The following is a 24995-nucleotide window of genomic DNA, read 5'->3' as shown; positions in this document are numbered from 1 at the left end:
AGACTTGTCAGTAGGGCTAACAGATGTGCTTTCTTACAATCATGACAATACAAAATTTTGAGAAATATTAAGTGGGTGAATATAGGGATGAGGATATTGTGAGAGTAATCTTTTGTGATATAAACTTTGATAGGTGTTGGAATGAATAAGTAAATAAAAGCCTAGGAAATTGATAAGGTAGTAAAGGTTAATATTGTCTCATATTAATCAGAAAAAATCATATTGGGGAATGATTATTATTTAGCACATATCAGGATCTAGGTGTTTATGTGAACAATTCTGAACTTTTTCTTTTGCATTTATACTGACTCTATATAAGGTATTGCGGCCTCTTCTAACATCCCATTGTCAGGTTAATTCTTAATTACCAGTGATGCTGGCTAGACTGCTTGGCTCCAATTGTGAGCGCCCTCCACTTCTCACATGTGTGACTTCCCATCTTCCCAGACTTCTCAGAAATGGTTGAATGCCCAGAATACTAACCTCTTCTGTCTTCTGAATTAGTATCTGCACTATTGTGTAATGCTATACAATAGGTAGAAAAAATGAAAAAAGTTCAAACTAAAGAGGTTTTCCATTCTACTAAAATAAACAAAAATGCATCTAGCTTTAATAAAGTAAAGCACTTACTTATTGACTTGTTTGTAGATCCTGCATAAAGCACTTACTTATTGACTTTTGTCCTAGACCATTTGTCATTTAAAACAGTCTGAAAGTTGTGTAGTTCCTAGAGTTAGTGTGTGAGTTTTACATAGGCTGATCCACTCAGTAAATGATCGACAATCTCGTAGATCAGCGCCCATTTAAAGAGCCCATTACATGACTGCTACATGGGCAAGGCCACATGAATGATAGCAGGATTTGTGAGGCTTCTTTCTTAAATCAGTCATGGGCCACCCATCTCCTAATAAATGGGGAAATGTGTAGCTGACAAACAATGGTTCTTCCAACTATGGAAAGTAAAGAATGAACACTTGCTTGTTTATATGGTGATCGGTGACCCTATTACACAGGACAATATCGGCCTGTGCGACATACAATCACCCAATATAACAGGGCCCTTCTACTTCCCCTACTTTCTGTGGTGATATATCTCGGGATATAATGGTAATTGAGACTTGACTGTTCTGCTTCTGAATTTTGTACTTAAAGGGGTACTGCTTCTCAATTTTGTACTTAAAGGGGTACTCCGCCCCTTTCCAAAGGATAGGGGATCAGATGTCTGATTGCTGGGACCCCTGTAAACTCCGTGCCGCCACCCTGGTGTTCTGACCATTATGTTCAGAATGCTGGGATCGGACGGTCGTGGTCATGACGTCAAGCCACACCCCCTCATCACATCACACCACATACCCTCTATTCATGTCAATGGGAAGGGGCGTGACGGTAGACCCCTGAGATTAGAGATCTTATCCCCTATCCTTTGGAGGCCTAGGGGCAGTGTACCCCTTTAAGTAGTGACATGTCATCACAAAAGGAAGAGGTAGCAATTCTCAAATGAGTAGGGAGTCAGCTTTCTAGGTCTTAGACCTTTATTTATCTATTCCTGGTAGTATGAACTGTATTTCTTATTCCTGGACCACATCAGCTGAAGACTGTAATATAATTACTAACTTATTAACTGAATGAAGAAGAATGTAGTTACTTCCAAATGAAGAACAACTTAATCTACCTTTACGCTCAGTAAAGGGTTTAATAACTGGCACACTGCACACTAAGTTAATAATTAAAGGGGTATTCCCAGAAAAAAATATTTATAACCCATCCATAGTTGGATAGGTTATAAATGTATGATCGCAGAAGGCCCCACTGCTGGGGACTCCCTAGAACTGCTGTTTGATGGGAAAACTCAGTTAGGCCCAATAGTTACAATAGTAATTTGTTTTTCTTTTTAAGATAAAGCTAGTGTTCCAAATTTTAATACATACTATTTTTTCTTCTTGCGCGGGACATTGACTTGCTTGGATGGAGCAGTTAGTAATCAGATATACAGTTTGTACTGAGTCATTAGGAGTCAGCTGATCTCACCCTTGCCAACGAATCGGTCAGGTTTTTGTATCACAGTAAATTAGCTAATTACGTCTCAAATGTGTTATCCCTGTTTTAGCCAACATCCAGGAGGGATCAAGAGGGGGAAGTTGAGCTCATTGTAAATTCAAGACTTTTTTTGTTACCTTTTAGTTTTTAATTAGTTTAGCCTGATTTGATCCCGTGTGACATTTCGTTCATGCTTCATGAAAAGAATAGTTATGTGAATATTTTCCCTTGGGATACAATTGAGTCAGGGCCGGAGGTTTGCAGAGTTGGTTTTGTTAGGGTAAATGAATAAGTTAATCTTATAACTAGTTAAATCACATGTCCTGATGAGAAGAGATGATGGTGACGTTGAGTGCTTTCCAAATTGACATCTCACTGAGACCTTTCTATACTGTTTTAACATAGTTGTCACCATGGAGGAATGGATGGTGTTCCTTTGTGTACTGTGCTGTGAAACAATTTTGCCTCCTTGCCCCCATTAGTGCAAATAGAGAAAAATTTTTGTTTAGTACTTTATTTTTTTAAAGCACATCTGTCATTTCAGGTATCCTATTAGGATAAGCTGTCCTGTGTATGTATACGATTAGCAAAGCTATGGCATTTTTTTTATCAGTTTTTGGTCTGCAGGCTAAATTTGAAATTTTCAGTTCTCTCTGAGCTGGTGAGTGGAGCCTAACATCTGTGATGTCCATGATGACCCACTTCACAAACACGGAAAAGGGGAGCCTGATCCCTTATATCTTCTTACATACCCTATACATTATAAAGAAGTACTGAGCTGGCTAAGCTGTAAATCCACCCCTAAGGTGAGAGCTAATACAATATGCTCTTTTGTTGTCTCTTTGCTGTCTCTCTTTTTGCTTCTAGCTCTCGTCAGTCATTTCCTGTCCCATGTCCCTCCTGAGACTGGAACTCCACTGAGGTTTTTTTTGCAAAAATGCTGTCAAAAACGCCAATTTTCCCGCGTCCAGATGTTAGCTGCAAGTCAATGGTAAACTACAAAATGCCAGATTCACTTGGCGTTTTTCAGTTTGGCGTTTTTTTTTTTATCCTTTTGGCGTTTTTCAGCAATTTCAGGCTCAGAGGCTGGATTTTCAAAACGCCCTGCAAAAACCTAGTTTGGCGTTTTTGCCCTGAAATCGTGGCGTTTTCCACCCATAGAAGTCTATGGGAGAGCAAAAACTCCAAGAAAAACGCCATGTTGGTTTTAAATTTAGCTTTTTTGGAGGCGTTTTTTATTCTTTTTTGGACTTTATCGATCCCAAAAAAAAATGAAGATACCTTTTTTATTAAAATTTCGTAGGGTACCATAAAAAACATTAATAAAAAAGATACAGTAGTGATGGAAAAAATTGTACCTAACAAAATGTATCTTTTTTATTACGAAATGTTTATTCATTTTTAAACAGGGATCAATTTATGTGAGCGGGTAAAGCGCTAAAAGTGTAGCCGACAATAAAAAAAATGTAGTGTGTGTGCGTGTTTTTCCCTTTTTTTTTTTTTTTTTTACATTTTTTAGGTAGTACTACTACTCCCATCATAGAACACACTGTTCCATGATGGGAGTAGTAGTTACCTGTACTTATTGACAGATCGCCCTTTGCGATCCTCTTGTATAATGTATAGATGCGGCTGGATGCTCTTCTATGGTCCCCTGCACTGACGATTATATACACATATTCATATTTCCCGCAGAGAGCTGTGATTGGTCAGATGGTTCCAGCCAATCACAACTCTGTGAGAAATCAGAATGTGTATATATACGTGAGTGCAGGGGACCATAGGAGAGCGGCCGCCGCATCTATACATTATACAGGAGCATCACAGCGGGTGTCAGGAGTGATACCCGCAGTGATCTTCCCTTAACTACAAGTACTACTACTCCCATCATGAAGTACACTCTGCCCCATGCTGGGAGCTGTAGTACCTGCATTAATAAGAAAGATTGCAGCGGGTGTCAGAAGTTACACTAGCTGCGATCTGTCTATTAATGCAGGTACTACAGCTCCCAGCATGGAGCAGAGTGTGCTCCATGTTGGGAGTAGTAGTGCCTGCTAAAGGACACATCACAGCGGATATCACTACTGACACCCGATGTGATCGTCCTGTCTATAGCAGAGATGCAAAGCGGCTGTATACATCGCTCGCATCCCTGCTCTGCACTGTACTCCGGGCCGGCCGCTGATTCATTCATCTTTTCCTCAGAGCTGTGATTGGCTGAAACCATCCGGCCAATCACAGCTCTGGGTGGGAAATATGAATGGCCAGTGATGTGAATAGAGCAGAGATGTGAGCGCTGTATAGAGCCACATCACTGCTATATTATGGACGATCGCATTGGGTGTCAGACTGACACCCGGGGCGATATGTCTATAGTACAGGTACTACTACTCCCATCATGGAACAGTCTTGTTCCATGCTGGGAGTAGTAGTACCACATAGAAAATGTGAAAAAAATGAGAAAAAAATAGTTAAACGAACACACACTTTATAAAAAATATTTATTAAAACTTTGTTATAAAAAATAAACATTTATTTAAATACATTTTTACATTCCTACTTCATCCTTTTTTTTGGTACCCAACTATTTTGTAAAAAAAAAAAAAAAAAAAAGCAAAAGGGGCCAAAAACGGCAAATTCCCCACAAAGGTAAAGACGCCAGAAAATCGCCAGAAAAAACGCCAAAACGCAGGGAAAAACTGTGGCAGTTTTTCTGGCATTTTTTCTGGCGTTTATATGCCACAAAAATCTCAGTGGAGTTCCAGCCTGATCCCTTCTCTTTCCATAGACTTGTATGGATAGAATGTAACATCAGTGAGCTGCTGGTTGATCATGTAAACACAAGATAGAATTCTGCAGGGTTTTTTTTCTTAGCGAATGAAAATTTAGCATGATATGGGCACAAAAGAACCTTGATAAAAGGAGAAAGAATTATGTATTTCTCTGCTAACATGTTTTGGAATAAGATAGGGAGCCGTGCTGGTAACGAGGAATAAGATGGGGAGTCATGCTAGAGGCAAGGAATAAGATAATAAGCCAGCCTGGAGACCGGGAATTAGATAATGAGCCAGATTGGGGACCAGGAATAATACCAGTAGAGTTGTTTGGGAAAAAGAATCAGATGGTAAGCAATGCTGGGGACAAGGAATGAAAGGGGAGTCATACTGCAGATCGGTGTTGAGAAGATGTACAATGCTGTGGACCAGTAATTCAACACATGATTTTGCTGTACATGCTCTCTGACTTCATTAGACAATTTTGTCCACATTTTGAATACTTTTTTTCTTTAAGAGGACTACCCACCATAAAATAAAAAAAATGTTCTGCAAGTATGGGTAACATTGATTTCACCGTAGTAAAATTATGGATTATAAAAACTTAATGCATAAAAAAAGTAATAAACAGTTTAAAACATATACAAATAAGGCACCCCTACACTCATTATGACCTATACAAAACAGTGTCTATTAGGAGGACAGTAAATCTATCTACAAAAAGAAGGGAGAAAAAAAATCAAACATTTCTTGTTCTCCTACTCTTACAATAGTTTAAATGAGGTGGAAGTTAATACAGTGTCAATATAGCACAAACCATATCATGTAATGAAAGGTATATACTTTCCATTGTTGCCTAATACTTCATAAACATTTACCGTACCTCCACCGAGTCCATCAAGTTCAAGCTATAACCCTAATGAGTCCCTACTGAGTTGATCCAGAGGAAGGCAAAAACCCTCATACTAGAGGTAAAAATTACTTCCCGACTCCAAATATGGCAGTCAGAATAAATCCCTGGACCAATGTTCTGTCCCTATAAATCTAGTATACATAACCAGCAATCTTATTATTCTCCAAAAATGCATACATGACCACCTCCTCTGGGAGAGAATTCCACAGTCTCACTGCTCTTACAGTAAAGAACCCCCGTCTGTGCTGTTGTAGAAACCTTCTTTCCTCAAGACATAGAGGATGCCCCCTTGTTATAGATACAGTCCTGGGTCCTAAGTCCTAAGCCTTCTTTGTTCTAAACTAAATAACGCTAATTCTGATAATCTTTCTGGGTACTGTAGTCCTCCCATTTCCCGTATTACTCTGGTTGCCCGTCTTTGAACCCTCTCCAGCTCCACTGTATCTTTCTTGTACACTGGAGCCCAGTACTGTACACAGTATTCTATGTGTGGTCTGACTAGTGATTTGTACAGTGGTAGAATTATTTCCTTCTCATGGGCATCTATTAATGCACCCCATGATTTTATCTGCCTTGGCAGCAACTGCCTGACACTGATCACTACAGCTAAATTTACAATTAACTAAGACTCCTAAGTCCTTTTCCACATCAGTCGTCCCAAGTGTTCTCCCATTTAATACATAATCCCAGCCCGGATTATTCTTCCCCATGTGCATAACCTTACATTTATCAGTGTTGAACCTCATCTGCCACTTCTCAGCCCAAACCTCCAACCTATCCAGATCCATTTGTAACAGTGCACTCTCCTCTATAGTGTTTACCGCTTTACAGAGTTTAGTATCATCTGCAAATATTGCTACTTTGCTATTCAACCCCTCTACAAGGTCATTAATGAATATATTAAATAGAATAGGACCCAAGACTCACCCCTGTGGTACCCGACTAGTAATAGTCACCCAATCAGAATAAGTTCCATTAATAACCATCCTCTGTTTCCTATCACTGAGCCAGTTACTTACCTAAATCTTTTATTAGATAGTCCACTCTGAGATGTAAAAATAATACTGGCACAACCACTAAATCATGCAATACAGGTGCTGGTATCCTCGATGTCTTGTACAAGCTTCTAGTACTCCATGTGTATAGGTGGTGCTACACGTAATAATGCAGATCAAACATATAGGGGGAGATTTATCAAAACCTGTGCAAAGGAAAAGTTGCCCAGTTGCCCATAGTAACCAATCAGATTGCTTCTTTCATTTTGCAGAGGTCTTGTTAAAAATGAAAGAAGAAATCTGATTGGTTGCCATGGGCAACTGGGGAACTTTTCCTCTGCACAGGTTTTGATAAATCTCCCCCAAAGTCCATACAAAGAAGAATAATGGAGCACTCACCCCAAATTCGGTGAACAAGTGGGTAATTCTTTATTTCACAATTTTCATGTCGTCAGGAACATCAGGGGAGAAGGGAAGGCAGACAAGATGTAATGCGGGGGGTTCTCAGTCACACGGGGCGACGGTCCGTATCGCGCGGTTGCACTTCGTCAGGCCCCCTGGTGTGTGACGTATCAAGACAGGTGAGCTTAAATAGCACGTGACCAGTAACCATAGTGAACATCAACAAACAAAGGTTAACACGTTATTGACTGTTGTACATACAAGCTAAAACCAAATCTGCAGCAGGAAACAACATCCGTTGAAAATACAGGTATTTACAAAAAGGCTGAAAATTCTTGCCGGTCATTTAGACCAAGAGGACCGGTGGCCTCCAGCCGAAGGATCCAGCGTGCCTCTTTAAGCAGCAGCAAATGATGCTTGTCTTTTCCAGGGATTGCATTTTCAACCCTTTCCAGGGCAGCGAAGCAGATGTCAGTCCTCAAATCTGTCAGTAGAGAAAGCTATCATGAACTGTTGGCTTTTATGCAGCAACATTATTGTCATTTTCCCTCCTACAATAGAACATAATAAAAAGGTACTTACAATAGGTGGGTTCCATTTTTGGGACAGCCGAAGACAGAGACCAACTCTTAACCTCCTCTCCTCTCTAGAGTGTTGAATCAGAGGAAATCAGTTCTGATATACAGGTGAAACTCGAAAAATTAGAATGTTGTGCAACGTTCATATATTTCAGTAATGCAACTTAAAAGGTGAAAATAATATATGAGAGAGACTCATTACATGCAAAGCAAGATAGTTTCAAGCCTTGATTTGTCATATTTGTGATAATTATGGCTTACAGCTCATGAAAACCCCAAAGCCCCCTTCAATTACTATGATTTGGGGAGCCATGTCATCTGCTGGTGTTGGTCGACTGTGCTTCATTAAAGGGGTACTCTGCCCCTAGACATCTAATCCCCTATCCAAAGGATAGGGGATAAGATGTCTGATCGTGGGGGTCCCACTGCTGGGGACCCCCGAGATCTTGGTTGCAGCACCTCGCTCTGTGCATACTGACGGGTGATACAGGGGACGGAGCATCGTAACGTCACGGCTCCGCCCCTTAATGCAAGTCTATGGGAGGGGGCCGTGACGGCTGCCACTCCCCCTCCTATAGACTTGTATTTAGGGGGGCGGGCCGTGACGTCACGAGGGTCTGGCCCCTGTATTGCCCATCATTATGCACAGAGCAAGTTTTCTCTTTGCAGTAATGACAGCGGGGTGCTGCAGCCAAGATCCCGGGGGTCCCCAGCAGTGGGACCCCCGTGATCAGACATCTTATCCCCTATCCTTTGGATAGGGGATAAGATGTCTAGGGGCGTAGTACCCCTTTAAGTCCAGGGTCAATGCATCAGTCTACCAGGAGATTTTGGAGCACTTCTTTTCCTTTTAAGTTGCATTAATGAAATACAATGGACTTTTGCACGATATTCAAATTTTTCGAGTTTCACCTGTATAGGGGGGGCTGTAAATGGAAGCCAGCTATCAGATATTTAATCAAAGGAGAGAATACTCCTATAAGGGAGCATTCAGTGTAATAGTTATTCATTGTGATATGCCAACTACATACAGCACCTGAGGGGCCACTGCATGACACATAGCTTCAAAAAGCACAGAAGAGAAAAAAACAGTTGTGCATTGCCCCCTCAGGCATATACTAGAGTGCAACACAGTACATTTTTGATGGATTGCTTCTATACAGTAATGTAGAATAGATAGAGGAATAAAAACAGAAGAAAAGGGGGCGCTCCCTTGTGTAGATTCACAATAGGTGTGTACCCAATCACCACATCACTGTGAGCTACTAACCTTATGGAGTTGTTCTAGAGATAGGCACAGTGGCACCACTGCTACCACAATGGTAAGGCTGCTGCACTCTTAACCCAAATCGCCATCTGGCTGAGGCCGATTAACAAAGGGGAGAGGAATGGAGGAAAAGATGGGTTCACAGAGGTGGTGCTGGATATATGAAGAAAGATAACCACAGGCAATGCACAGGATCATGATCAACTTTAATAAATAGAATAATGGGACAACGCATTTCAGCACAAACCTGCGCCTTCCTCAGGTCCAACAAATAAGCTGCTGAAGTGTCCTGAAGTGTTTGCTGTGCATCCATGGGTCCGTCTCCATCAGACAGATGCAGCTGTACTTTGACAACTGTGTCATTCTGAACCGTTGGTAGACATACAAGCATGGATTGTTCCAGTGGTTGTGGGGGCCGCACAGAATGCTAAACATAAGTTAAATAAAACATTTTCTATAAGGAATGCAGTAAGCAATTTTGTAAATGGGAGTACATTTAAAGATGGCAAGTCTTCAGATGATACACTGACAAGGTAATCTACCATTTACATCTGCCCATAAATAAAGATTTCTATAATTATTTTCCTAAAGTTATCCTGGGAGGCCTGGTCATAAAGTAAGTTCGATAGAAATGAGTGCTCAAAAAACCCTTCTCAGTGTTCTTTGCCTGCTCCAACTTTACTTGTCTCTCCTCATATAGCCTGAGCTGACCTTGATGAATTGAACTTGACACTTCAGAAATTCATCCCAGCAGTACTGACAGAGTAGTTGCTGACTCTGTATACCTCAGGAATTCTTCTTGTCTGCCTTCATCTTCTTGCTTTGTATTCAGTGTAATTCTATCGTGAAAACAAAGAAGATTTCAAATGCAGTTTGTGAATGTTTCTTCACTTTCCAATGACTTGGCATTGTTTTGTTTTGTAAATTACAGTATAACTGACAAGGACTAAAAAAAGGGAAAAACACTTTTAAGTGGCAAATGTGTCCATATCTGTCCTATTTAGGAGAACGTCATACTTGAATGTGGCTGCTTGTGTGGCTCCATAGTCTGTCTGCACTTTAATTTGTAGATAATTAAGTAGTTCCCCCCCCCCCCCCTCTCCACAATACTGGCTGTTAAAAGTTACATGTTGATATGAAGGGAAGGGGGCAGTAATATCTCTACTTAGATCAATCACAGAGAGAAACAGGAGGCAGTACTATCTGTGTCCACATTATTTTCTAGACAATAGATTCTGCTAGTCTACCAGAATGTTGTCACAAGTAAAACTTTTCGTGGAAATTGATGGCTTATAAAACATTGAAATGCATTTCATTGGAGTTTTTCATTGAAGAGTATTTGTGATCATATTTATAACTTATAATTAGTGATGTATTAGAAAATGTTTAAAGTGGTACTCGCCCCTAGACATCTTATCCCCTATCGAAAGGATAGGGGATAAGATGTCAGATCGCGGGGGACCCCCGGGATCTTGACTGCAGCACCCACCTGTTGCGGCTTCCGGAAACGCTGGAGGCTTCGGCTCCCGAGCACGGTGACGTGAGATTGTGACGTCACGACTCCGCCCCCGTGTGACATCACGCCCCGCCCCTCAATGCAAGTCTATGGGAGGGGACGTGACAGCCGTCACGCCCCCTCCCATAGACTTGCATTGAGGGGGTGGGATGTGACGTCACACGGGGGCGGAGTCATGGCGTCAAGATCTCCCGTCACCGTGGTCGTGAGGCGTTAGGATGAGAGCCTCCAGTGCTGCTAGAAGCTGCAACAGGTCGGTGCTGCGGGACCCCCGCAATCTGACATCTTATCCCCTATCCTTTCGATAGGGGATAAGATGTCTAGGGGCGGAGTACCCCTTTAAGGCCCAATCACATGATGTTTTGGTTGTATGCCACCACTGGGAAGACAGTTAGGGATTCCTACACAGTGCCCCTATCACCCTGTCTAATAGGGCCAGCGATCAGCTGTTGGCCGATTGGGTCATGTTGACCCCGTGTAGGGGACATGTAGTAGAAGAGTGATCTATTGATCGTCATGAGGCCCTCCCACCATAATGGTGGAGCCTCATAATAGGCTCGGTAAACGAGTGTCGATCAATAATGTAATAGCTGTGATATCCACTTAAAGGTTTGCTGTGTATTGTAACAGTCACCGTGTATTTTTATATTAAGAAAAAAATCTGCACATAGTGTAGACTATATTAAACATATACATCTAAAATGATTGACTCAGATACATAGAAAAAAGAAGCATTTTGCAAACAGATGCATTTGAGTAGATATCAGTGGATTGAAGTGGGCCCACACATTCATACTAAGGAGGTCTATTTGTGTATCAGCCAAAATAACAAATGGGCTCATGGTTGGGTAGGTGCATTTTTGTGGAAAGTACCTATTTTATTAGTTAATAATTAAAATGTTTACATATTAAAGAATAAAATAAAATATTGTCTTTGAGGAAAACCAAGATTGACACAATATGTGGTATTCCGCAAAAGAGCAAAGCTGAACATATGTTCTACATCTATATAAATAGTCTTATTCTATTTTTGGCAAGGAAAAGCTTAGTTTAACCCAGCATAAATTATGCTTTCACATTTTGGTGCCCTTGGAATTGTCAAATGTGCTACATTTCAATCCTTCCTGAAATAAAGGTAGTGAAGAGTTTATAAAAGAGAGATAAACTGTGCAGAGATCATATGGAGCATCCTGTCAGCACTCACTGATGCTGAATAAACCACATAAACACTTAATATTTGACAAAAATGTAGACTCCAGTAAATCAGGGGTGGTGAGTGACACTCATTTCAACATGCTGTGACTTTTTTTTCCCTTTGCCGGAGGGAAAAGAACTAATTTCTGACTCTTGACAGGAAGGAAAATGTCTTAACTTTCTATGGTTTACCTGTTCTTTTCCTGTTCTTAAGATATGTTTTTCTTCACTCCTAATCCTTGATTGATTTGCCCTGCAACGTATTTGAAATAAAATCAGAAGTGTTCATTCCCTAAAGATTGTGAGAATTATAAGCTTCTTTCCGAAATAACATTTGCAATGTCGACAACCACTGCCGATTAACATATACAGTGACCCCTCGACCTACGATGGCCCCGACATACGATAATTTCAACATGCGATGGTCTCTCAGAGGCCATGGCATGTTGAAGGCAGCATCAACATACGATGCTTTTGTATGTCTGGGCCATCGCATAAATGGCTATCCGGCAGCGCAGACTGCTTCAGCTGCCGCCGGATAGCCGTTTATGGTGCCCCGTGTGGTCCGCTGACGATCACTTACCTGTCCTCAGGGCTCTGGCGCGTCCACTTCGGGATCCCCTGCATCGTCGGCGCTCTCCATCGTCGTCATCACGTTGTTGCGCACACCGTCCCGTCATCCAATAGGAGCGGCGTGTGTAGCGACGTGATGGCGGCGACGGAGAGTGTGGATGCCGGGGAAGCAGAGGCCTTGCCTGAGCGTCGGGGACACCTCGGGGACGCGGCGACAGCGATGGACGGCGACATCCAGGGCAGCGGTGACGAGCAGTGACGGTCCGGAGCGGCGGGGACAGGTGAGTACAACTTCCTATACCAGTGGTCTTCAACCTGCGGACCTCCAGATGTTGCAAAACTACAACACCCAGCATGCCCGGACAGCCAACATAGTGGTTGTAGACCACTGTCCTATACTTTACATTGCACGGATCCTTCAACATACGATGGTTTCAACAAACGATGGTCCATTTGGAACGGATTACAATCGTATGTTGAGGGACCACTGTATGTCTTTTTATAATATTGTGACCTCTGCGTGATGTTGGCCATTGTGTGGCATACAGTGACATTCATCCGGCCTTCTGTGGGTATGCCAAAGGATTTCCCTATTGTATACATAAAACGTGCAGGAGAAGCTCAATGTGAACAGAACCTTAGAGAAATATGCTTTAGAATCTACCTCCCCTACTAATTTAATTGTGTTGTTCTTTACTTCTTTATTGTGTGCTTTTTACATGTGCAAAATGTGCACCAAAATGCTCATTTCTTTTACCTGCAGCAGCAATCCAACACTTTCTTAGAGAGGAAAGAACCATTTTTTTTCTATTAATCCTGGTGACAAGGCCATTTGTAAGCTGTAAAGTTCATCTTACAAATGCCTTGGTGCCTGAAGACTATTGGTTGCTGCTGGTACACATAGATTCTTAGCATATAAACTGGTTTCCTCTAGGCAGATGAGCTGGTGTCCCCAGCTAGCTCAAATTGGAGGCAATGATTTGTGGACCAAACCATCATTCATGAGGCTATGGACACCTTTGCACTGATTTTTTATTGTTTCCTGAATGTAAAATAAAGTAACATTTTAAATAATTTTCATGATAACCATCCTACAATTTAGGGGGAGATTTATCAAAACCTGTGCAAAGCAAGATACCTTTTTAAATAAACTTTCGTAGTTAGCCATTAAAAAAGAAGATACAGTAGTGATGGAAAAAATAGTATTTAACGAAATGTATCTTTTTTTATAAAAAAATGTTTATTCATTATTAAACAGGGATCAATTTATGAAGGCGGCAGGGAACTAAAAACATAGCTGACAATAATAAAAATTTAGTGTGTATTCACTTTTCTTTCTTTCTTTTTTAGGGGGTACTAATACTCCCAGCATGGAACACACTGTTCCATGATCAGAGCAGTAGTACCTGTACTAATTTACAGATTGCCCCGGTCCGTTGCGATCCTCCTGTATAATGTATAGATGCGGGCGGCCGCTCTTCTATGGTTCCCTGCACTGCCGTATATATACACCTATTCATATTTCCCGCAGAGAGCTGTGATTGGCCAGATGGCTCCAGCCAATCACAACTCTCTGTGGGAAATATGAATAGGTGTATATATACGTCAGCGCAGGGGACCATAGAAGAGCGTCCGCCCGCATCTATACTTTATACAGGAGAATCACAGCGAGTGTCAGGAGTGACATCCGCTGTGATCTTTCCTTAACTGCAGGTACTTCAGCTCCCAACATGGAGCAGAGCGTGCTCCATGATGGGAGTAGTAGTACCTGCAGTTAAGGAAAGATCACAGTGGGTATCACTCCTGACATCGTTGTGATCATCCATAATATAGCAGAGATGTGGAGTGGCTCTATACAGCGCTCGCATCTTGGCAATGTACTCCGGCCAGTGATGTGAATAGAACATCGCTCATTCATATTTCCATCTGAGAGCTGTGATTGGCTTCAACCATCCGGCCAATCCCCACTCTGGGCGGAAAATATGAATGAGTGATGTTCTATTCACATCACTGGCCGGAGTAAAGAGCAGAGATGCGAGCGCTGTATAGAGCCACTCCACATCTCTGCTATATTATGGACGATCGCATCAGGCGATATGTCTATTAGTACAGGTACTACTACTCCCATCATGGAACAGTCGGTTCCATGCTGGGACTAGTAGTACTACCTAAGAAATTTCAAAAAATAGAGAGAGAAAAAGTGAAACACACACACTTTATTAAAAATGAATTAAAATTTTGTTAGAAAAAATATGAATTTCGTTAAATACATATTTTTTCCATCACTACTGCAATCTTTTTATTTTTTTTTTTTTTTGGTACCCAACAAATTTTGGGTACCAAAAAAAAAACGCCAAAGGGGCCAAAAATGCAATTTCCACACAAATGAAAAAACGCCAGATGCAGGAAATTGCACTGACCTTTTTTCAGGCATTTTTTCTTGCGTTTTTTTCAAACCAAAAAAGGCAGGACTAAAAACCAAGTAGAAACTTAGCCTTAGAGTTGTGTAAAGAAATGTCATACCCTTATTATGGTTAGAAACTATAGTGGAATAGGGGCTAGAATGGCATAATTGTATGCATCATCAAAGCATATAAAGTAACCTTCAGTAACATATACCTTTTTGTCAACTGTATGGAATAGCTATTTCATACAAAGACACTCTGCAAAAAATTTGTACCAAGTTGTATTTTTTTCATTGGACCCAATGGGCAGTGTATGCCAGTGTATAAATATAGAGTGGCATATCTTGGCGGCCTTAGTCATATTCCTGGCTATTTCTCAACATATACTTCTGACATACACTGCAAATAAGGTGTGAGAAGAACTTTGGGTAATTTTCTGCTGATTGGCAGTGCCTTTTCTTGACATCAATGACTTGACTGATGCCAAACAAAAGTCAAATATCTGTAGTAAATCCATATGGTGTATCAGATTTTTATTTTTGTATTTTTTGCAAAACTTGAATTTTTTTTTTTTTTTTTTTTTGCCAAACAAAAGATGTGCACTCAATCTATAGAAGCCCAGCTCATAACAACCCAGATTACAGAACAAGGCATAGATCAGTCACAAATGTATTGTTTTAAATTATGGCTAGAACAATAACCTCCACAGACCATCCATAAATGACAAGTCATTCAATATAATGTTTCAAATGTATGGTCAGCTTACCTGGGTATATTGGCCATGAAAGTAATAAGTCAGCATTCTCCAAATGATGTAATCCTGCACTTCTGTTGTACTGTTTGAATATTATTATGATTGTTATTAATAGTACCCAGCCACTTCTCTTACATCTCACCCTGTTTTTGTTACCAATGTTAAGCATTATGCTTAATACAGATATTAGATACACTAATGGCAATTCTCTTTTGTTAGAAGATTGATAATTATATAAATATATATATATATATATATATATATATATATTCAAACACATATTCTCTACTGAATATTTTTGAGTAATGGGGTAAAGGTTACACAACATACAGAAGCGGGTTTGTCATGTTCCGGTTTAAATAAATGTTCAGTCTGCCCTAGAATTATTCTGTTAGCAAAGGGATATAGGAAACATTGTGTTCTCAGATTCTAAAAGCCACTCATTTCTTACATAAAGATATTCAGCCTCAATTTCCTGCAGATGAAGTGATTGAATACGGTATGCTAATTCCCCCTTTAAGCCTCTGACAGCACTTTCTCCTATTCCCACACAATGACCTCGTTACCTGTCTATGAGCAGCTACTTACTTAATATCAAAACACATAGATTCTGATTGGATAATGTCATGATTTGAATGTCTGACTGCAATACCTGTGACAGGTTGTGTAACTGATGCCTTTTCAGTGTTTCGCAATAAGTAATGCACATTTATGGTCTCTGATTGAAATGTGAGCAAGAAGAAATTAGAAGTGATTACTGACACAGAGAGCTGCCACTCAGAAAACAAGAACCGGTTTATTTCTGATAGTATTTTTGAATAAGATAGTGTATGGTGTTCTGTGCCTGGTGGAAATGATTCTGTAGGCCCAGTATCACATGCGCAAAAATTTGATAGCACCAACAAGAGACTGTAAGAGTCTGTGACAGACAAAAAGATTCCAGACGTTTCTGTCCTGTGGAGACCTAGTAGTGTGAGGAGTGACACAGTTTGCTCTTCACGCTACCACCAGGTAACCACACAGTCACTGCTTTTCATTATACCGCTGCTTTCCTAATTATAGACTTGTTAAAGGTCCCCAAAGGGCAGAAACTTATTTTTGTCCGTACATACACAATAATATTAAATGGGCACTGTCAGATACAAAAGCTTTTTATATGTTGTACATCTTGGCAATACATTGACCTTTCTAATATTCTTCATTTAAAAAAATTTTATTTCCTTTTTATAGAAATTATGGTGTATAACATCATGGCTTTATCCAAGCTGAAGCACAGGCATGGACAAAGTCCAGTAAGTGAGGGTGGGATGGCACTCCTCTGTCTGATAGGACAGGAGAGAGCACAGATGAGTCTTATCAGACAAGAGAGAGCACAGAGGAGTGCTATCAGACAGGAGAGAGCACAGTGGAGTACTATCACAAAGGAGAGAGCACAGAGGAGTCCTATCAGACAAGAGAGAGCACAGAGGAGTGCTATCAGACAGGAGAGAGCACAGAGGAGAGGAATGCTATCAGACAGGAGAGAGCACAGAGGCGTACTATCAGACAGGAGAGAGCACAGAGGCGTACTATCAGACAGGAGAGAGCACAGAGGAGTACTATCAGACAGGAGAGAGCACAGAGGAGTACTATCAGACAGGAGAGAGCACAGAGGAGTCCTATCAGAAAGGAGAGAGCACAGAGGAGTACTATCAGACAGGAGAGAGCACAGAGGAGTCCTATCAGACAGGAGAGAGCACAGATGAGTCTTATCAGAAAAGAGAGCACCGAGAAATACTATCAGACAGGAGAGAGCACAGAGGTGTCCTATCAGACAGGAGAGAGCACAGAGGAGATATATCCAACAGGAGAGAGCACAGAGGAGTACTATCAGACAAGAGAGAGCACAGAGGAGTGCTATCAGACAGGAGAGAGCACAGAGGAGTGCTATCAGACATGAGAGAGCACAGAGGAGTCCTATCAGACAGGAGAGAGCACAGAGGAGTCCTATTAGACAGGAGAGAGCACAGAGGAGTCCTATCAGACAGGAGTGAGCACAGAGGAGTCCTATCAGACAGGAGAGAGCACAGATGAGTCTTATCAGAAAAGAGAGCACCGAGAAATACTATCAGACAGGAGAGAGCACAGAGGTGTCCTATCAGACAAGAGAGAGCACAGAGGAGTACTATCAGACAGGAGAGAGCACAGAGGAGATATATCCAACAGGAGAGAGCACAGAGGAGTAATATCAGACAAGAGAGAGCACAGAGGAGTGCTATCAGACAGGAGAGAGCACAGAGGAGTGCTATCAGACAGGAGAGAGCACAGAGGAGTGCTATCAGACAGGAGAGAGCACAGAGGAGTCCTATCAGACAGAGGAGATCTAGCCCACCCTCACTTACTGCACTTTGTCCATGCCTGTGCTTCATCTTGGACAAAGCCATTTTATAAGCCATGGTTTCTATAAAAAGGAAATAACATTTTCTTATGAAGTATATTAGGAAAGTTAATGTTTGCCAAGATGTACAACATATAAAAAGTTTTTGAATCTGACAGTGCCCATTTAAGCTTCAAAATCTCTATTTTGTGCTGTTGACTTTCTGGAACAGTCCATCATACTGCCTGAGAAGGTAAAGCATAGGTCCATTGATTGTCCTGGTTTCCCATTTTTTACAGCCAAGGCCAAAAAGTCTCTTTTTATTGTTTAACTCACTTATTATTGGCTTATAAATAGTTAAATAGATGACTTCTGAAAATAGGTTCATGTTTTTAATCTCTTCATTAGTTTTCATATTTGCTATAATAATTATATAATCACAATAAATGGAATAAAGTTGCACCAAGACAATAGCTGCAGTAGAAGAAAGCCTGCTGTGTAGTCCTATAATAAAACATTGGGGTTCCCAATTTTATTGATGTCATGCTGTCCATATAATCATTGTGTACATAGCCTCAGTACATTGACCATAAGTGTCTTTTTTTTTTTTAGCTTATAATGTTGGCGATGTTACATGGCTAATATCAGACACATTGGCCCAGATTTACTAAAACTGTCTAATTTTAAGCCTGTGCAATCTTAGAAATGCAGTTTTCAGATATACCAGAATTGTATCAGTAATAAGAGTAATACATCTAGGACATCTGAAGACTGTCTAATCTAAGTTTATGAAGACTATTAGTTGGCTTACCTTAAAGGGGTACTCCACTGGAAAACATTTTTTTTTTAATCAACTGGTGCCAGAAAGTAAAACAGATTTATACATTACTTCTATTTAAAAATCTTAATCCTACCAGTACTTATCAGCTTTTGTATGCTGCAGAGGAAGTTATTTTCCTTTTGAATTTCCTTTCTGTCTGACCTCAGTGCTCTCTGCTGACACCTCTGTCCATTTTAGGAACTGTCCACAATAGGAGCAAATCCCCATAGCAAACCTCTCCTGCTCTGGACAGTTTCTAAAATAGACAGAGGTGTCAGCAGAGAGCACTGTGGTCAGACAGAAAGGAAATTCAAAAAGAAAAGAACTTCCTGTGGATCATATAGCAGCTGATAAGTGCTGGAAAGATTAAGATTTTTAAATAGAAGTCATTTACAATTCTGTTTAACTTTTTGGCCCCAGTTGATTTCAAAAAATGTTTTCCAGTGGAGAACCCCTTTAAACCACAATTGTATTCCACCAAAGACAATAGCAACTCAACACTTCCATCCACTATATTCCTAACTTCATCAGAACGGATCACACCTGTGTTCGAAACAGCTAAGCTAAGCCGATGGAGCTCACTGTAAAGAATCCACACAGTTCAAAGCAAAATAGAAGAAAGAACCAGGGCACTCACTCGCTCAAGTCTTGCTAGTCTTTAATCTTTATTCATAATGCCATCTGAATACAAGTGCAGCGGGTAAGAGATGAGTGGGTGAACAGGAAAGGAGTGTTTCACTTGGCCCAAGTTCACCCATCCGATTCTTAGGCCATATTCACACGTCCGGAATTTCCATTTGAAATTCCACATTGGAATTCTGCCAGAGATTTCGGAGCAGCAGAGTCCCATTGAATAAACGGCATTCTGCTACACTGTGCACACAACGGAATTTCTGTGCCAGATGTTTCTGTAATGGAAATTCTGAATTCAGTGTCCGCAGAAAGAATGAACCTGTTCATTCTTTCTGCAGACTCTGCGCTGAATGCATAGCCGTCTATGAGATTGCATTCCTATGCGGTCCTATCACCGGCATATTATGCCAGTGCCCGCTGTCTACAGAATGTCTGCACAGAGATTTTCCTTGCGGACATTCTGAACGTGTGAACATAGCCTCACCCATTTCAAGGTTACAGCTAGGAAGACGCCAGCGGGTGAGTGCCCTAGTTCTTTCTTTTATGAAAGTTTTATTTTTTAAACCAGAATATGGCACCAATAAATGTGTCCCAATAATGTGAGACAGTTTTTTTTTTTTTTTTTTTTTTGAGGAAGGGTGGGGAGCCAAATTGGGCCAAAGTTCTGGCACATTTTTTAAGTATTACATTTGAGCCATTGTCTACTATGACTCCTTTTTTAATCAGATAACTTTTTATTGAACATTTTAAATTAACAAAACAGCTAAACATTTTTTTTTTTTTTGAAAGAAGCATGCATGCTCCCCCCACCTCCAGACCCATCTACTATGACTCTAGTTGTCATTCATTCAAGACTCCTAAAATATTCCTATGTTTAGGCAGGGGCACCTGTTAACTGCAATCTGTTCCTTTTTTTCTGCCATTTTATACATAGTTTTTTTTTTGTTTTTTTTATACTTTGCCTGCTATATCTACCATAAGTGTAATTTAATTAAAAACAGAATTAGGTATAATAAATAAGTATTTGATGCAATTAATAAGAATTAGGTACTGAGCTGATAAGCTCCAACTTCATGCTTTATATAAGTACCAGTCTTCATTATTGACTAGGTATACAGTGATCCCCCCGACCTACGATGACCCCGATATACGAAAATTTCAACATACGATGAATGTTGAAGGCAGCATCAACATATGATGCTTTTGTATGTCGGGGTCATCACATAAACGGCTATCCAGCAGCGCAGACTGCTGTGTGATCCTGTGAGTGTCACTCACCTGTCCCTGACGTTCTGGACTGTCCTCTTCAGGCTCCGCTGCATGGTTGTCGCTCTCTTTCATCCTCATCACTTTGCCGCGCACGCCATTCCGTCATCCAATAGGAGTGACGTGCGTAGCGACATGATGGCAGCGATGGAGAGCGACGATCCAGGGCAGCGGTGACGGTCCGGAGCGGTGGGGACAAGTGAGTATAACTCTCTTTATTATTATTGCACGGATCCCTCAACATACGATGGATTCAAGTAACGATGGTTCATTTGGAGCAAATTACCATCATACGTTGAGGGATCACTGTATGGGGTTAGGAATTACATTGCTGTTCTAATGCAATAGACCTGTAGGAAAGCCAAACATGTTTTGTTGTAGAAAGAAAATTTCCCTTGTCAAAGATATCCTTATAGGGGTAATCCTGTACCCCAGCATTCTGAACATTTTGTTCAGAACGATTGGAAGGGACGGCCTTGAACGTGACGTCACGGCCACATCCCCTCGTGATGTCATGTCATGCCCCCTCCATTCATGTCTATGGAAGGGGGCTTGTTGGACATGACATAGATATGAAAGGAGGGGGCCTGGTGTGATGTCACGATCACTACCGCCTGAACCGGGCATTTGTTTAGAACACCAGGTGCTGCGGGAGATTGTGGAGCGCCCCAGAGGTGGGACCCCGGCAAACAGACATCTTATCCCCTATGCTTTTGATAGGGGATAAGATGTCTACCAGCGGAGTACCCCTTTAGGCTTTTTTATTATTTTTTCTCAGGATCTTTGTTAACCACTTGGTTACCCATATCCAGTGATTTGTAAATTGTGTTCAGCATAAATTGCCTGGTGTTCTTTTTTTATTGTTGGTCTTAATTCTGATATGGCCTTCATTATATTGATTCCTGACAGCATGTTCCTATTCAGCTTATATTAGTCTAAAAATCTCGGAGAGTGTAAACTGTAATCTAATATGTAAAAAAGTTTAGTCTAAATTTAGTTTAGACCATTTTTGGCTGGCTTACTTTTTTGCCTAAAATGTGTGCCAAAATGTGACACATTTCTGATGCATCACAGCCCATTTAAGCCCCGTCCCCCTTTCCGATTAAGCCATGCACACTTTTAGCTAAGCCATATCCCCTAATACAGTTTGGCTTAAAAGGGTCTAAAAATTCCTAAAACACATAAAATAACATTCAGTTTTTGGCACAAATTGCACTAGATATTTTAGCACATAATATTTTATTTATTTCCACCAATGTTGTAAGAGTTTAGGTTAACATAATATGGGTACATTCTTTACATTAATCTTCTACACATCCATTGAGGTGGAAGCAGGAAGAATGATTAATGATTCACATCTTGCAGTAGTATTTTTAAGTCAATCATTTTGTTGTCTTTTGGAATCCTGATGTGATTATAAAGGTTATGAGAAAGGCCAATGAAGATATCATAGGATAGATGGAACAGGGGGTGGTGAGGTTTAAAGGGTACCTTTCATCAAGAAACTTTTGATATATTATAGATTAATGTATGCAGAATAACTTTCCAATAGCATGTTATTAAAAAATATGCTTCTTTCTATTTAATTTTCCACTTTGAAAAAGTTACCACTAGGGGTCTGCCTACCAGTCCTTTTTTTTATAGATTTCAGACTCATGCTGGAGTCCTAAATCTCAGGCTGCAGCCGGGACACAGACAAAGTCAGCACTGCTCCCTGCCAGGGAGTTTGTCTGTGTCCCGGCTGCAGTCTGAGATTTAGGACTCCAGCATGAGTCTGAAATATATAATAAAAAAAAGGACTGGTAGGGAGACCCCTAGTGGTCATTTTTTCAAAGTGGAAAATTACATAGAATGAAGCATATTTTTTAATAACATGCTAATGGAAAGTTATTCTGCATACATTAATCTATAATATATCAAAAGTTTTTTTGATGAAAGGTACCCTTTAAAAAAATCTAAAATACAGTGGGGATCAAAAGTTTGGGCCCCCCAGGTAAAAATGTGTATTAATGTGCATAAAGAAGCCAAGGAAAGATGGAAAAATCTCCAAAAGGCATCAAACTACAGATTAGACATTCTTATAATATGTCAACAAAAGTTAGATTTTATTTCCATCATTTACACTTTCAAAATAACGGAAAACAAAAAATGGCGTCTGCAAAAGTTTGGGCACCCTGCAGAGTTAATATCTTGTACTGCCCCCTTTGTAAAGCTGAGACCTGCCAGTGTCTTGGATTGTTCTCAAACATCATCTGGGAAGACCAGGTGATGTCAATCTCAAAGGTTTTAAATCCCCAGACTCATCTGACCTTGCCCCAACAATCAGCACCATGGGTTCTTCTAAGCAGTTGTCTAGAAATCTGAAACTGAAAATAGTTGACGCTCACAAAGCTGGAGAAGGCTATAAGAAGATAGCAAAATGTTTTCAGATGTCAATATCCTCTGTTCGGAATGTAATTAAGAAATGGCAGTCATCAGGAACAGTGGAAGTTAAAGCAAGATCTGGAAGACCAAGAAAAATATCAGACCGGACAGCTCGCAGGATTGTGAGAAAAACAATTCAAAACCCACGTTTGACTGCACAATCCCTCCAGAAAGATCTGGCAGACAGTGGAGTTGTGGTACACTATTCCACTATAAAGAGATACTTGTATAAATATGGTCTTCATGGAAGAGTCATCAGAAGAAAACCTCTTCTATTTCCTCACCACAAAAATCAGCGTTTGAACTTTGCAAATGAACATATAGACAAGCCTGATGCATTATGGAAACAAATTCTGTGGACCGATGAGGTTAAAATTGAACTTTTTGGCCGGAATGAGCAAAGGTACGTTTGGAGAAGAAGGGGGACAGAATTTAATGAAAAGAACCTCTGTCCAACTGTTAAGCATGGGGGTGGATCAATCATGCTTTGGGGTTGTATTGCAGCCAGTGGCATAGGGAACATCTCACGAGTATAAGGAAAAATGAATTCAATAACATTTCAACTAATTTTGGAGGCTAACTTGATGCCATCTGTGAAAAAGCTGAAGTTAAAGAGAGGATGGCTTCTATAAATGGATAATGATCCCAAACACACCTCGATATCCACGGGGGATTACATCAGGAGGCATAAACTGAAGGTTTTGCCATGGCCTTCACAATCTCCTTACCTCAACATAATTGAAAATCTATGGATAGACCTTAAAAGAGCAGTGCGTGACAGAAAGCCCAGAAATCTCAAAGAACTGGAAGACTTTTATAAGGAAGAATAGGCAAAGATACTGTCACGATGCCGGCTGGCAGGTAGTGGATCCTCTGTGCCAGAGAGGGATTGGCGTGGACCGTGCTAGTGGATCGGTTCTAAGTCACTACTGGTTTTCACCAGAGCCCGCCGCAAAGCGGGATGGTCTTGCTGCGGCGGTAGTGACCAGGTCGTATCCACTAGCAACGGCTCAACCTCTCTGGCTGCTGAAGATAGGCGCGGTACAAGGGAGTAGACAGAAGCAAGGTCGGACGTAGCAGAAGGTCGGGGCAGGCAGCAGGAATCGTAGTCAGGGGCAACGGCAGGAGGTCTGGAACACAGGCTAGGAACACACAAGGAAACGCTTTCACTGGCACGATGGCAACAAGATCCGGCAAGGGAGTGCAGGGGAAGTGAGGTGATATAGGGAAGTGCACAGGTGATAACACTAATTGGAACCACTGCGCCAATCAGCGGCGCAGTGGCCCTTTAAATCGCAAAGACCCGGCGCGCGCGCGCCCTAGGGAGCGGGGCCGCGCGCGCCGGGACAGGACTGACGGAGAGCGAGTCAGGTACGGGAGCCGGGGTGCGCATCGCGAGCGGGCGCTACCCGCATCGCGAATCGCATCCCGGCTGGAGGCGGTATCGCAGCGCCCCGGGTCAGTGGATCTGACCGGAGCGCTGCAGTGAGGAGAGTGTAGCGAGCGCTCCGGGGAGGAGCGGGGACCCGGAGCGCTCGGCGTAACAGTACCCCCCCCCTTGGGTCTCCCCCTCTTCTTAGAGCCTGAGAACCTGAGGAGCAGACTTTTGTCTAGGATGTTGTCCTCAGGTTCCCAGGATCTCTCTTCTGGACCACAACCCTCCCAATCCACCAAAAAAAAGGTTTTCCCTCTGACCTTTTTGGATGCTAAAATCTCTTTGACGGAGAAGATGTCCGAGGAGCCGGAAACAGGAGTGGGAGGAACAGATTTGGGAGAGAAACGGTTAATGACAAGTGGTTTAAGGAGAGAAACGTGAAAGGCATTAGGAATACGAAGAGAAGGAGGAAGAAGAAGTTTGTAAGAGACAGGATTAATCTGGCACAAAATTTTGAAAGGACCAAGGTAGCGTGGTCCCAACTTATAGCTAGGGACACGGAAGCGGACATATTTAGCGGAGAGCCATACCTTGTCTCCAGGGGAAAAAATGGGAGGGGCTCTTCTTTTCTTATCCGCGAATTTCTTCATGCGTGATGAAGCCTGTAAGAGAGAATTTTGGGTCTCTCTCCATATGATGGAGAGATCACGAGA

General features: G+C 41.4%; 1 protein-coding gene across 1 annotated transcript in view; it reads left to right on the top strand.

Annotated features, from left to right (window-relative positions):
* The window catches only part of KIF26B (kinesin family member 26B), a 405428-nt gene that overhangs the window by 172071 nt on the left and 208362 nt on the right, over positions 1-24995 (top strand). The window lies entirely within an intron of this gene.

Source organism: Hyla sarda, chromosome 3, assembly GCF_029499605.1.
Source record: "Hyla sarda isolate aHylSar1 chromosome 3, aHylSar1.hap1, whole genome shotgun sequence".
Classification (NCBI taxonomy): Eukaryota; Metazoa; Chordata; class Amphibia; order Anura; family Hylidae; genus Hyla; species Hyla sarda.
Note: the sequence above shows the minus strand (reverse complement) of the source record. Positions and strands in the feature narration are given on the sequence as shown.